The sequence below is a fragment of the Pinus tabuliformis genome, chromosome 1_2, assembly GCF_031772625.1.
Source record: "Pinus tabuliformis cultivar Carrire ecotype Pingquan chromosome 1_2, CPIR1, whole genome shotgun sequence".
Classification (NCBI taxonomy): Eukaryota; Viridiplantae; Streptophyta; class Pinopsida; order Pinales; family Pinaceae; genus Pinus; species Pinus tabuliformis.
Genome location: NC_142298.1, coordinates 174809612 through 174821561, shown reverse-complemented (window position 1 = coordinate 174821561; position 11950 = coordinate 174809612).

The following is an 11950-nucleotide window of genomic DNA, read 5'->3' as shown; positions in this document are numbered from 1 at the left end:
CTGACTCCCTCTTAAAGGTTTTTGTACTAATCCCAATAGCATTGTACCTTCCATCATCCCAAAATTCAATATGTGTATGGATATCTTTCTCCTCCATGTCCTTGAAAAACTCTCTACACCCTGTCATGTGGAACGAGGCACCTAAGTCTAAGTACCACACGCTCCCCATCATAGTGCTATCCATTCATGTGATCAAGGTGAATTCTAACTCGAATTATGAATCCAATGCTTCACTTGTTTCTCCTACTATATGCTCCTTCTTGCTATACTTTTTGTTTTGACACTTTGTAGTATAGTGCCTAAATTCAAGACAATTGAATATTTTTACTTTGGACTAGTATTTATTCTTACCCTTTGGCTAGATTCAGCCCCACCTTGCAACTTATTTCCCTTGGCCTTCAATCATTTTCCAACTAGGGTAAATTCCTCTTCCTCTTTTGTGGATGCTACTCCATCTCTAGTATTGCTCCTGGTTTCTTCTTATACCAAATCAAACCACAACCATTCCCAATTCAGCAATTTATCCCTTCCATTCATAGAGTCCTGGTAGTTTTGTTAGGGCTTTGGAAGGCATAGAAGAGCTAGGCTCACCATGTCAAATTTTGCGACATTCACACCAAGCCCTCCAAGATCATCCCAAACTTGTGTAAATCTAGAGAGATACTACAAAATAATATCATTCTTTTGCATCTTAATTTTTTGAAGTTTGTCTTTCAGGCTTATTGTCTATGGTCACTGTTATTCTAGAATAGATCAGTCATTGTCTTCCACATAAAGGACTTTCTTTCCCATGGAGACTTGAGACCATAGGGTATCTCACTCCATCCAAAATTATTCTCCTCTCCTTGGCTACATATTTCTTCCATTGGGTTAGGTTTTGGGAATCAACTGATTGTAGTTTTGGATTGTTTGTCTTAACATAATTTAGCAAGCCATTGTCATCAAGAACTGCCTCCATGTGATCCTTCCAGATAATGAAATTTTAAATACCTTCCAAGGCATACTCTAATGGCATTCCATTGAATGCCATTCTCCCAACTCTAAAGAAATATTGCTATACTAAAGATGAAAATTCAAACTTCATGAGGCAAAAATTTTAAATTCATGTTCTAACATGAATACTGCTAGAATACCATGTAGAAATTTCATATAAATTGTTACTTCTCAAGATTTCAAACTGAAAACAAGAGACACAAATTCTACTCTACTAATCTGTAGAATGGAAATCACAATTTAAAACAACGTGCAAAGACATGCAACAAGAAAAAACAGAAGTACACAGTGATTACTAGGGGAACCCAACTAGGAAAAACCCCTCAAGCCTCTTTCCACTAATCAGTTGAATAGAGAAACTATTACAATTTCTTGTGCTAGCTTTGAGCACAACCTATAAAAGAAACATTGTTCTCTCTATTGATTGAGGACTTCTAGCCAACACTTAACCACTTTATTCCCCCATCAACCTCCTATTTCCATGTGCAAATTCTAAGGAAATTTGGTCCTATTATTTAGGAATTTCCTCCAAATTGATTGCACAAATCTCAAGGATGGATCACTGATTATGTGCAACACCTATACACTCAACACTAGTTTACAAGTGATGTTACACTACCTTGTAATCTACACCACAACTGAGAAATTCAAATTCCTTGCATGCATGAGCTATTTTTGGTTGATTGATGAGCTAACTGGATGATCTCTAAGTTAGACTATTGTCCCACTACACAACTGACCTCCAAATATTTCTATTAACTATTAGAACTAGTTTAACCGAGTACAACTAGAAATAACTGAATTGGATTGCTATAAATTAGCAATCAACACATGCAAACTGAACTCCAATCCCACTAACTCGCATGTACTGAGCTAACTGGGTTATAAGAGCCATGTTACCTTAGTTAACTGCCTCCAAGTTGTCTGTCGATGTGGAAATTTCAAATTTTCTCAATTTGACTAAGGCTAAAGTCAAATTGAGCCTTTATTACTACACTTCTCAACAAACCTTGCTTCAAAAATTTTCTTTCCATGGGCCCTTCTTAATGTTTCTTCCCAAAAGGGATTCACTATCATTCTTTATTCCATTTGTATCAACTAACTTACTTCCATTAAACCATTTTGATTCTTATTTTCCATAAGATGTTGGGATCTTGATAAGAAAGAAAAGTTGCCAACCCATTGTTTTTTCCTTAATGACTCCCATCTTAAGTTAAAGTCACTACATAGCCCATCATTAACAGTGTTACAAGCCTCTCTCTCATTACTCTCTAATTTAATCATGTTCAATAGTTGGTTTCCCTGGTCTGAAGGGTTGTTCACATCATACCCTGTGAAATCGATCCAATGCTCGAATGCATCCATATTAGAATTAAAATCATGCAAAGTCATGTTCTTAAATTTTGAAACATTCATAAATCATCATGTCCATTTTCAAATTTATCTAGTCCTCCTTTCCCAACCACTGGCACATAATCATTATTACCATCTTTGGTATTTTCACATATTTCCAAGAGTTTAGATTCTCTCCCTGGGAAAAAATATGTAACTTTCTATTGGATGAGCGAACATAATCCTCTGATTCATGTGAGTGCTTGTATCAAAATAAATTGTTACTTAATTTTGGAGAATGTAATCCAATATCACAACATTGGCCAACATCATACAAAGCCAGTGGTGCAACTAGATATGCATTCTTTTCTATATCAACCCACCGATTGTGGATCCACACTTTGGAAAGCCACAAATCACAATTATGGAATGTTGAATAAACACTTTCACATAAAAGATAAACAAGCTATGTTACAAATTCTCAAAGAGGTAGTCCACCATAAATTCAAAATAACCTGGAATTATATGTATATATCATAGGAATTATATTATACAACAACGAAGAGCAAAAAACATATTGGGAAAATATATCTATACTTCATCAGAGGGTTCCTTGATCATAACTACAACTCCTTCCCACTAGCCATCATTCCACCATGCATCTACTACAATTCCAACTTCAAATCCATTAGGCATACTTTGAAGTGCGAAATGAATAATGGTAGGATGCCCAGTAATTCTAATACCTGATTTATCTAGAGTGGCTATTCTTGAAGACAAAACCCACTCTTGTAATTACAATTGCAAAACAAAAAACAAAAACTAGAAGGCTCAGTTTACAAATGATTATCAATTTTTGGACAATTGTTTTCCAAATTGAATCAAATAAAAGACCTCTAAATTTCCATTCCTGTCTTCATTCAGAATATATATGCACCAAAATTTTAATTGATGAGGTACATTTCTTTTCATTGTGCATCTAAACCAACAACACCTCTGGGGCTACTATCTTGACATAGGACATCAATATTGTCACCAATATCAAAAGGCATAGGTTCTTGTTCATATGCACAATTTATTTTCTTCTTCTTTTCTTTGAATCCAATATAATTTGTCTCCTTTTATATCTTTAGTTTTTTAAATCTCTATGCACTCCAACATCCTCCATCTATCTGAAGACATTTCTAGAAACAACTCTACTTTTTTCCAATGCATTTGCCCCAATAATAAGATCAGACGTACCTACATGTATGTGAGAACATCTCTTTTTTCTTAGACATTTTTTAGTGTAGTCCCAATGTCGACATCTTCTTCTTCATCCACATCCACATTACCACTTAGATCATGTTTGGAAGATTCTTGCAGATTATCCAAATCAATACTTTTAAGTATCTTTTGGTGTCGACAGCATTGCACCTCATTTAAATTAAAAGGTTTGATGCCTTCATTGTCAAACTCCATGGAGAAAACATGAATTTGAGACACCACATCTGATGGGATTTTGGCGAAGAATTTCTCATACTTCTATGGAGTTAGTATTGTAGCCAATCTGTCAACACTTTCAACATTCAGGACTTGAAAAAAAGGAATGATGAAAACTTTTGCCAAATGAGCTGGCAGAGGAGGGATACTACCAACCACATCATTTGTCCTATGAAACCAACAAAATCAAACCTTCTTTTGAGCCTTCCTGTCATCATACATATATTCTAAGCATGTCATATGATGAATTATCTCTCCAGCCATGACATAGACATAATCATTAATCAAACCAAATAACAAAATTTTACCATCAATAAAACTTAAATTTGTAATTAACATTATACCAATGTCCAATATAAAATAGAACAATAGAGAGATAAATCATTACCATACAAAATAAATAATGTCAAGTTATGGTTTGTATAGGCTTAAATTATAACTAGCAAAGCTATAACCATGAGAAGTTCAAGTAAATGGTTATAGGAAACTTCAAATTACCAAAACAATAATTCCACTTCGACAAAAAGACTCATAATGCATCAAGCACTTTCAACAAGTAAAAGGAAAACCTAACCATGTAATACCCTTGCTTGTAGGTCTAATATTCCTTGAAAATTTACCTTGCAACCCATGTTTTTAATTAGTGTATTCCAAAAACAAGAGTCAATAAAATACGTTTATAAGAAAAATTCCTAACCAAGTATAGTAAAAAATCTTAAAGCAAAGAATAGAAGGGAAATTAGGAAAGATAAAAAGAGAGAGGATGTAAAATGGGGAAGATATGGATGAACAAGACAACTATTTTAATAATTACAAGGTGATAAAATATATTTTGTTGAGCTACGTGCAACCTAGTAAAATTTGGAAGAATAAATCCCCTAACAAAATTGAAATATCTTTATAGGTACATTTAGTCCTTTTGACATCACAACTACATAAGTAGGCTACCCATGGTTTGACCTAAGTTCAAATCCTATACAAATTTAGTAGAATAAATAACCTAATCACAATAGCTTAGAAAATAATTACTTTCAAAAAACCACTTGGTTTTGTTAGCAAAAGCATAGTTTAGTTGTACCCTTGGACATTACAGTTGTTGTTTAAGGAAAGAAAATAGAAAGGAAATTTTTGGATTGATAATCATCATGGAGTCTCCGATCACCTTGATTGAACATGCACCCATATCTTGGGAAATGTTGAGTCCTTGCCACCATGCATCATCCTTTTCTTTAGTATTTGAAGAAATACTTAGTCCCCAAACAAAATAAGTTTATATCATCCCTCAAAGATCAATGATAACCTTCTTTAACCTACCACCTAGTGCATTTTACAACAAGTCTTGAGTGAATGGTCCATATATCCAAACCTGGACAGATACATAAATCAAATACAATTTTAAATTTTGGTCATAATAAATTAAAGAAGTGGGTCTTTAAGAGTATCCTATATTTAGGAAAACATTCATGTTTTCTTAAAGCTTTTTAACAGAAAGAATAAAATTAAGGCTTGAATCCATGACAACAACAAAAAGGACTTTTAATGGAAAACTATTGTAAATAACCATTTACTTTGATCAACCAAATGTTGTCAAGCTCCGTTAGTTGAAAATATTGAATACAAATAAGAGTCCCCGTATTCCTCTTACAATTGTATAACAAAAGGTTCCATATTTAATACTACAAATGTACAAACACAAATATTAGATAAGTCCATTTAGTCCTGAAGTTGTAGAGTTACGTTGAATTAAAAAAGAAGAAAAATTGCATCAAGAATACACAAAGGCACATTAACATGTACATGATTATGATCAATGAAATGACATCAAGCAAAATACATAGGAATCTCCCCCATACGGAATCTAGTATGGGGGAGATGTTGTCAAGTTAGTGTTAGAGAGAACTATATGAAAAAATAATAAAAAATACTTTTATATATGTGTGTGTGTTTTAAGGGTGGTTCACAAACACTGGGTGGTCGCTACATCCACGGGAAAAATCTAGGCAGATCAACCCGAAGGGATCTATCCATTGGCCAAACAAGCAGGGCCTAACTCTAAGGGCGTCGAGGAGATTTGACCCCGTGACCTCCCAACTGGCAAGGTACTTAGCAACGATAACACGACCAACTGAGATAACCCTCCAGGTTATATATATATATATATATATATATATATATATATGTATGTATGTATGTATGTATGCATGTATGTATGTATGTATGTATGTATGTATATATATGTATGTATGTATGTATATATATTTGAGTTGACTTTATATTTAAAAAGATCAAGTTACTTTAGAGTAAATTTAGATTTATTTTTTTGAGTTAAACTATAAATATAAAGGATTGCTAATTTACTACATGGCAATAATGGTCAAGAGCATGTGTTTCCTCCTAAGAGGTCACATGTTCAAATCCAGATTGGGTAGACTATCTACACCTTTGTATACTTTAGCATTCAAATCACTCCACATAGGTGGGTCCCTTATTTGGTGTTTATCGTGGCTACGACATTAAAAATAGATTATTATTTTTATTTAATAATAAAAATAATAATAATTTTTTACTTTTAATTATTGATTGGTCATATAACTAGTAAAAAAATGTCTATTTAGTTAGTTTGTAATAAGAAAATTAATGAAGACTTATTTAAGTTCATTTTTGGACACCTAACCCTCATGGATTAGGTGAGAAAATTGTAATATGTAAATTAAGGAAAACTAAAGAATTAGAATAGGAAGCAATTTTGGAATATGAATCCCAAAGGTCACACCTTGTCTTGTTATATAATCATGTTTACATTAATCCAAATGAACAATTGGGAGCCATTTCTTGGCCTGACATGGTATCAAATCCACAAGTGCCAAGGTTGTGCATTTTTTGTCCATTGTCTATAACCCTTTTGTCCTCTCTCACCTCACCACCATCTATATCCTTGCATAAACACATCCCTCTACAAACCTGCCACAGCTACAGTAAAATTCCCCTTTTGTCGCCCTTGTCGAGCTTTCAATCCCATTGAATTCGTTTTTTGGTCATAATTGAACTACCTTACACTCTCATGTTAGGTTTTTCCTCTTCTACATTGGTTCCACTTCGTTATAATGGAGCACGAAGAGTCGAAAGAGTCATGAGAGTGAACCCTTTCCTACATTGTTGCACATCAAAAGTATAGGGGAACCTTGTTTCCATGATGCATAGAGCCTTGCAATAATTATGAAAGACATCATGATGAGATTCAAGCATGTCTAATGCCTTCTCCATTTCATTGTTGATCACAGTGAGTATATAGGAAGAAAATATTTCACTAGCGTTGGTCCAACCTGTCATATACAAATGTTTAAATAATGAGAGAAGGCTTTTAGGAATGCAATTTTACCTTTCCTCTACAATTATTTTATGTTCTTATCATCAAATAATGATATAAGCTAATGTAAAAATCATTATATTACAATATTGTTATGTGAGGAGTAGTATATTTATTGTAGCTAATAATAGAACAATTTTCACTCAAGCAAAGCGGTTTGGCATTGTGAGAATTCTTGTGTAATTTGGAATTCATGGCAATTGTGTTTTTCCATGATAATAGAAAGAATATCATAGGCAAAGGCCACTCTCCAATATGAGGTCATTCAGATCAAATCCTAGTTGTCTAAGCATTGCTTTGGTTATCCATCAAAACATCATGGTTGCTAAACAATTCAACGCTTGTCTTGGCTCCATAAACAAAAGGATTATTTTGTATCCAAATTGATTAATTTATGGTTATATAATCTTGTCCCAAGCCTGCACTTGAATAATAGGAAGTCCTATTGGATTTTTTTGGTGTTGGTGTTAGAAGACCTTTCATTTACTTTTTTTCAAGTGTTTGGTTTATCTCCCTAAATGTGGAACCCACTAATACTCATTGAATGTAGGTTGAAAAACAACATATATGTTTTTAACAACATTTGAGTATTATGTAAAGGTTTTGTGTTCAATGTATTTGGATTGATTTCAGCTCAAAACTCTATTGAAAAAATATTTTCTCATCTCCATTGTTAGTGTAGTACTAATTAACAAAGAGAACTACCAAGGATGGTTTAGAAATATTAGGCACACCCTCATCTTTAATGACTTATGGAGAGACATTTGTGAAGGAGAAGGTGACAATGCACCTATCAAGCCCACATCAAATAAGGAGATGGCTATTTCAGTGTTATGAAACCAGCTCACAAAAAGATAGAAAAGAGAGATCCACGCCTTAGAATTCAGCCTCTTCGAGGGGGCAACCTCCTTTACATTACATAAATGAACAATTCTTGGATGATTCAAATGACAAAACCTCCTTTCTATATATAGGAGTCTAAGGAGTCACAATATAATCCAGCCGACCTAACAATAATAATATAAAGCCACAAAAATAACAATAGAGGGATTCTATGGGCACATTATAACAATATGGGGGCAATGGGGGCACAACAATATAAATAAGGGGTATAACTACAATAGTAATGGGGTAATCACTAGTATTATAGGGACCCAACATGCCCCTCTCCTTCAAAAAAGTGTTGTCCTCAACGCTTGAGTAGTTCTGGATACTTCTGCATAAAATTCTCATCCTCCCATGTGGAATCTTCAGCGGATAAGTTCTTCCACTTGATAAGGTACTCTGAAATTGATCGATTTCGTAGCTGTCGAGTTCTTGTTTCTATAACTGCTTCCGGTTCCAATATAATTTTTCCTTCCTCGTCAAGTTCTGGCAATATTGTTTGAACTGGGAGCTTGTCGCCTATAACCTTCTTTAAACATGAAACATGGAAAACTGGGTGCAATCGAGAAGCTGCAGGAAGCTCCAATTTGTATGCCATAGTACCAATCTTTTGCAACACCTTGTACGGACCATAATACTTTGGTGATAATTTATTATCCTTCTTAGCTTGCTTGAGGGACATTTGCTTATATGGTTGTAGCCGTAGGAATACCCAATCACCTACATCAAAACTTCTTTCACTGCGATGTTGATCTGCCTGTTGTTTCATTCTATTCTGTGCCAACACGAGGTTATCCTTTAAGAGTTGGAGGACTTGTTGTTGATGTTCGATGTGATGTTCCACTGCCTGAACCTTAGAATTTTCTCTTAAATATGATGTGATGGATGGTGGTTGATACCCATAAAGTGCCATAAATGGGGTCATTTTTGTTGCTGTATGAAAGGAAGTGTTATACCACCATTCAGCCAGAGGCAACCATTTGACCCATTGTGTCTGTTTATCAGATACAAAGCAACGAAGATATCCTTCCAAACATTTGTTTACTATCTCAGTTTGCCCATCAGATTGAGGATGATAAGATGAGCTATGAGCTAACTGAGTACCAAGACAAGAAAATAATTCTGTCCAAAAATTTCCAGTGAAAATGGGATCTCTGTCACTTACAATAATCTTTGGGTTTCCATGTAGCTTTTGAATTGTTTCCATAAATGCAGTAGAAACTGTACTGGCTTTAAATGGATGTGATAATGCACAAAAGTGTGCATACTTGGTAAGTCTGTCAACTACCACCATGATGACACTCTTTCCCTCAGACTTGGGTAAACCTGTGATAAAATCCATTGAAACCTCCTCCCAACGTTGGCTTGGAATGGATAAAGGTTGTAATAGACCCGGTGTCTTAATTGTTTCAACTTTATTTTGTTGGCAAACCAACATTCTGCCACAAACTTTTGAATATCTGATTTAAGGCCATCCCAAAAAAATTCCTTCTTAACCCTGTGGTAAGTTTTTAAAAATCCTGAGTGCCCTCCTAAGGGAGAAGTGTGCAATTCCATAAGAATCTTTTGTTTTAGCTGGGAATTCTTACAGAGGTATAAGCGATCTTTGTACCATAACGAATCATTTTTCCAGCTAAATGTATCAGACGTACTGGAATCTTGTTGTAGCTTTCGAATAAGTGCCCACACTTCTTCGTCATTCTTCCATTCCTCCCTTGCTTCATTTATCCAATCTGGTTGGATGATAGAAATAGCGCACAACAATGCTTCCACATCCTCATCCTTTCTTGAGAGTGCATCTGCCACCACATTTTGCTTCCCTTTTTTGTAGATGATTTCAAAGTCATAACCCAACATCTTTGTGACCCACTTTTGTTGCTCTTCAGAGGATAATCTTTGTTCTAAAAAGTATTTAAGGCTATCATGATCCGTTTTTACCTTGAAGTGTCTTCCCATTAGGTAGGGTCGCCATTTCTTAAGTGCATGGAGTATTGCCAACATTTCCTTCTCATAAATAGCTTTTCTTAAAAACTTTCCCTTGATTGGACGACTTTCAAAAGCAATGGGTCTTTCATCTTGCATTAGAACAGCACCAATTCCATTTCCTGAAGCATCACATTCCACAATAAAGGTTTTTGTGAAGTCCGGTGTAGCTAAGACCGGTGCTTGGCACATTGCCTCTTTAAGATGTTCAAAGGCCTTTGTTGCTTCCGGAGTCCATGAAAATGCATCTTTCTTCAATAATGTTGTTAGAGGTGCTGCTATTCTCCCATAATTCTTAACAAACTTGCGATAATACCCTGTCAACCCAAGAAATCCTCGCAAATGCTTTATGGATGTGGGGATTTTCCATTCCTTAATGGCTTTAATTTTGCTAGGGTCTACCTTAACTCCTTCATGAGATACAATATGACCCAAATATTCCACCTCCTGGACTCCAAAGAAACATTTGGATCTTTTGGCATATAATTGTTTCTCCTCCAATAGTTGTAGCACCCTGTCAACATGTTCAACATGATCCTTCCAAGACTTGCTGTAGATTAGTATATCATCAAAAAATACTAACACAAATTTTCTAAGGAATGGTTTGAAAATTGAATTCATCAAACCTTGAAATGTTGAAGGTGCATTGGTAAGGCCAAAAGGCATGACCAAAAATTCATAATGACCCTCATGAGTTCTAAATGCCGTTTTCGGAATGTCTTCAATCTTCATTCTGATTTGATGATATCCTGAACGAAGATCCAACTTGGTGAAGTAAATTGATCCATGCAATTCATCCAGTAATTCATCAATGACAGGAATGGGGAACTTATCTTTAATAGTGAGCTTGTTGAGCTCCCTATAATCCGGACACATGCGCCATGATCCATCCTTCTTGTGCACCAATACTACTGGAGCAGAGAAAGAACTTTGACTCGGTTGAATTATACCAGCCTCTAGCATTTCTGCAACCATACGTTCAATTTCACTTTTTTGGACATAGGGATATCTGTACGGCCTGATGTTTGGAGGAACACTTCCTGGAATCAGATGAATAGCATGATCATGATCACGCATAGGTGGGAGACCTTTGGGAGTCTCAAATACCTTGGAATGATTGTCCAGGACTTTTTGGAGATCTGGAGAAATAGATGATTCTAATGTGGAAACATCTAGCGAACATAATTGTGCAATTACACCCCTTTGCTCCTTTTTTAGAAGCTTTGTCATACCATTAGAGCTGATTATCTTTCCTGGTTTCCCTGCAATACCCCTTAATTCAACTTCCTTTCCTTCTGTAAAAAATTTGATGAAAAGTTCTTGAAAATTAAAAGCTATTGTACCCAAGGATTGTAGCCATTGGACTCCTAGTACAACATCAGCACCTCCCATTGGAATGGAAAGCATTGGGCTAGTCAATACATATTCTCCCATGGATAGCTTGATATTATGGCACTTTCCAGAGAAATTTATTGTTCCTCCATTTGCAATCATCACTTGACACTCTGGTGCTGGATATAGGAAGCAATTCAATTCTTTTGCTATCCTACAATGAATAAAATTGTGGGTGCTTCCTGAATCAATCAACACTATTACCTTTTTCTTCTTGATTTGTCCTTCTATCTTGATGGTTTGAGGAGTGGTAATTCCCGCCAATGCATTACAAGATATGGTCGGATTTATTTGTTCTTCATCTAGGCTTTGTTCCTGGAGTATATCCTCTTCTTTTGACCTTTCTTGCTCCTTTTCTTCTTCCTCTTCACAATCTATGTAGAATAATTTCTTCTCAGCACACTTATGACCTTTAGTGTATTTGCTATCACAACTATAACAAAGCCCTTTTGCTCTTTTTTCTTCCAATTGTTGTGGTGTCAACCTTATAGGTTGTGGAAGACTAGGGGCAACAAC